Below are 4,216 nucleotides of genomic sequence, written 5' to 3'. Positions count from 1 at the left end.
GCGTATATGTAGATATACATGCATATAATATGTATGAGTGTGTGTCTATATACGTGTCTGCATTCTTATTAATCTTAGATATATCTATGAAGCATATGTCGATGCACATCCATATAGAGAATTTATGTATTTAATTGTATGTTTTTTTTTCTGTTATATTTTTGTATATTTCAATTTATTCAAACTACGAGTTATTTTACACATATTTATATGGGTCAAACGACTACATACGCGTCTGTTGATACATAATAGCGTTTTTAATCCTCCTAGCCATTAATTGAAACCTAAATTGCGTTTGATTTCTGTTCTTGTTTACGATTGCTGAGAAGATATAATAATTTCATGTTAACGGACCTAAATCTAATTATCGAAAGTGTACACGTAAGTGGCTGTCTGTATACCATATCAAAGTTCAAGGCACGATAGTGATTTTAATATATTTTAACGGAATTTTTATGGTTATTTTATGATTATTTTACACCTATTTTAAAACTAAATACGTAATTATTAATATTGCTTTCAAATTTTGGCACAAGGCCACCATATTCGGTGGTGGTGTGGTATGTCAATTACATCAATTCCAGTGTTCAAGTGGTACTTATTTAATCGAGTCTGCATGATTGAAAGACTAAGTTGACTGCGACGGAATTTGAAATCAGAATGTAAAGTCGAAAGAAATAACCTTTCCGTTGTAGGCACAAGGCCTGAAATTTTGGGGAAAGGATTAAGTCGAATATATCGACCCCAGTGGGTAACTGGTACTTATTTAATCGACTCCGAAAGGATGAGAAGCAAAGTCCATCTCGGCGGAATTTGAACTGAGAACGTAGCGACAGACGAAACACCGCTAAGCATTTCGCCCGGTGTGTTAAAGGTTCTGTAGCTCGCTGCCTTAAAATAGAAAGGAATAACACTAAGCATTTTGCACAGAGTTCTAAGGATTCTGCCAGCTCACTCCATTAAGTAATTATTTAATATTTTGTGTGTCCCTGTATGTGTATGCGCGCGTGCACGAACGTCCGTGTGTACAGACTTACCTATAATAATGAAGTTAAACCACTGACTTGGATATTATGAAGTTAATGGTTATATATAATAATCATTGACCATATAATATAATGGGAATGCATTTCCTATTATAAATTACGCAAGCCGGAAACTTACGTATTAAATGATTTCAAAACATCGCTATTTTGTTTGTCTTCGTTATTACAACTGATACGGCACGATGCCAGTAAAAATTAGTTGGGCTCGACTCCACTTATACGGATAATCTAAGAACGATTTTAAGTAGTTTGTTGTTTGACAAGTCGAAAATTCTGGTACCATGCACTGTTTCTTAGCGTAACAGGATATTTCAGACATATTGATGCATAAATAATACATACACACACATATGCAAACAAACACACACGCACACACGCACACATGCATATGTAAGTAAGTATGTATGTATGTGTGTATGTATGTACGTACGTATGTATGTATGTATGTATGCATGCATGCATGTATGTATGTATGTATGTATGCATGTATATGGATACATATATGTGCGTATCTTATTTAATGAACTACAGATGCCACTTTATGATGACCTGTTTGTCATTACATCTACTGAAAGTCCCGCGGTGATGGAAAAATAGTGACGTATGCGGAACTAACCAGATGGAAGTATACTGCAGGTCTTAACTTTCCTCTGTCACCTATATTTTAAACTATACAGACTTTCGACGGGACTAAATAGGTATCTGAGAGGTCATGAACAGAAAGTCAGAAATGCTGTTGACTGCGTGAAAGCAGGAGAAAACAGGTAATATAATCACTATGGACGTATGCATTTTTATATCACAGTGTTTGTTTATATTAAAGCACCCTATACTTTCAGTTTGGGTGAACTTAATCATACATTTCGTTTCTGACTATTTCAATATATTCTCAATCTCTCCCTATTCTCATATTTCACTTAATTTACTATTTGAACTTCGGTTTGTTATATTCTGATTACTTCGTTACGGACACTCTCGAAACTGAAGATATTCTAGTCATCTTTTCTCCTTTCATTGTTTTCATGAAAACCACTGCACTAACTTTAAAACAACAAAATCTGAATACTTTCGGCAAAGCACAGCGTTCCTTCAGTCGAGAATCGCCATGTGTTCTGAAACGAGGGTTACATCTTGGTGAAAGATAGTCTACGAATAAATTACGTAACTTTGTTTCCTATCAAACATTGATATCTTAATAGGATGTACATTTCTTTTTGATTTAGAATAACCAGATGTACACACACACACACACAGAGAGAGAGAGAGAGACACACACACACACAATAGATACGATAAAGTAAAATATCTATTCGAATATTTTTCATACTTTATTTATTATCTACTGCATTACATAATAAAAAAATAGATTCCAATATATATTTATTGCTTCCTATCTGTCATATACAAACAACATTTACCTATATATACTGAACAAAATTTCTTGAGATTTGTTAATCCTTCAAGGATTCTGTCGTCGTTGTGAAATGGAAAGTGGAAAACGCTGCAATTTGAAAACTTTTTGCTTTACATTCATTTGCGTGTTAAAATATAATTTTATGTTAGAAATCCACAATTATTAATTTTTCTTAACCCACATATCCACAGGAAAAGTAGAAGATTATATAACATTCATAGATGAAATCAAATAGCATAATTTCACCATTGTCCCCTCTCTTTCCCCAAAAGTTTCCTCATAACAATCTAAAATAGAACTTAACTGAACTACTGCATATGACACTTTCAAGAAATTATTGTCAATCGTCGGCACTCTACGTGACGTGGTTTTGAAAATAGCTAAATCAAAATTAATGGACTGACTTATTAAATCAATATTAGTTTGAAATATGAAATGAGTCATAAAACCAGACAAGTATAAAAGTTAATGTATACATATTGAGAAATGACATGTGCTTCAGTCATATCCTCTCCGATGTAGCTTCATATGTCCACACAAGCACACAAAAACACACGCATGCACACGTGCATATATATACATATATATATATATATAGTCTAGATGCATGTACCTGTCCAATTTTCACTATTTCTTGTTCTACCTATCCCTGTATATAAGTTGGTAGATAGACTGAGATATAGACGTATGTACACATGCATGTGTACATGGACATACATAATTTTCAGTAAGCTACATGCGTACGTTTCATTGATATGACTTTCAATGTAACTATATCGCATCCATACATGCATGTATATATGTGTGTGTGTTTAAATCCATGTATATCAGCAGTTCGGCATAAATGACTGATAGAATAAGTACTAGGCTAAAAAAAATAAGTCCGTGGTCGATTTAATCAACTAAAATCCTTCAAGGTACTGCTCCAGCATGGCCGCAAGAAAATGACAAATAAATAACAAAACCAAAGAATATGTATGTATATATACCATGTGTGTGTATATGTGTGTATGTGTGTGTGTATGTGTGCGCGTGTGTGTTTGTGTAAATAAAATAATGAATGAAATAAACAGCTTCAAACAATGCAAAAAGTTTAAAAGACCTTTATTTGTAGGTGCAGCGGCCTATTTTCAGAAGAATACCGTAAAAGAAATGTGTATTTACATAGATTCTGCCATTTTGGAGAGCCTATTGCTTGTGCTAGTGGCAGCAGCTCACTAAACGCCGTGGAATTGTTGCCGTAGAGGTGACATTGAGGACGGTGGTGATCGAGACTGCGTAGTCTGGCTGTAGGTTGAAACCAGTGGTGGAAATGCTGTTGTGGGAATGACAGTCGCACTTGGTGTTGTCTACATCGGTGTAGTTGGTGAAGCGTGTAGTGGTAAGTGTCGTGATGATAGAACGTGATAGCGAGGCAACGTGGTTGAAGAATGACGGTCAGCAACAAACATATGTCGCCGCGGCAGACAATAGCGGTGGCGGAAGATACGGTGGTGGAGGATAAATTGTTGCTAGGTAACAACCGTAGTCACTGTCTGGGTTTCGAGGGTGTTGGTCGTGGTTGCAGTGAATAGGGCGTGTATTGATTTTCGAGTTAAGTCGTTGGATCAGGAAAGCTTTCTCGATACGGATATTTCCCATGTTCCTCCCTGAGGTCTTTTTGGCTTTCATTCATTGTTCTACTTTTGAACAAAACTGCCCATATCTCTCTCTCTCTCTCTCTCTCACTCTCTCTCTCTCTCTCTCTCTCTCTCTC

This window comes from Octopus bimaculoides, chromosome 2 (genome assembly GCF_001194135.2).
Source record: "Octopus bimaculoides isolate UCB-OBI-ISO-001 chromosome 2, ASM119413v2, whole genome shotgun sequence".
Lineage (NCBI taxonomy): Eukaryota > Metazoa > Mollusca > Cephalopoda > Octopoda > Octopodidae > Octopus > Octopus bimaculoides.
Note: the sequence above shows the minus strand (reverse complement) of the source record.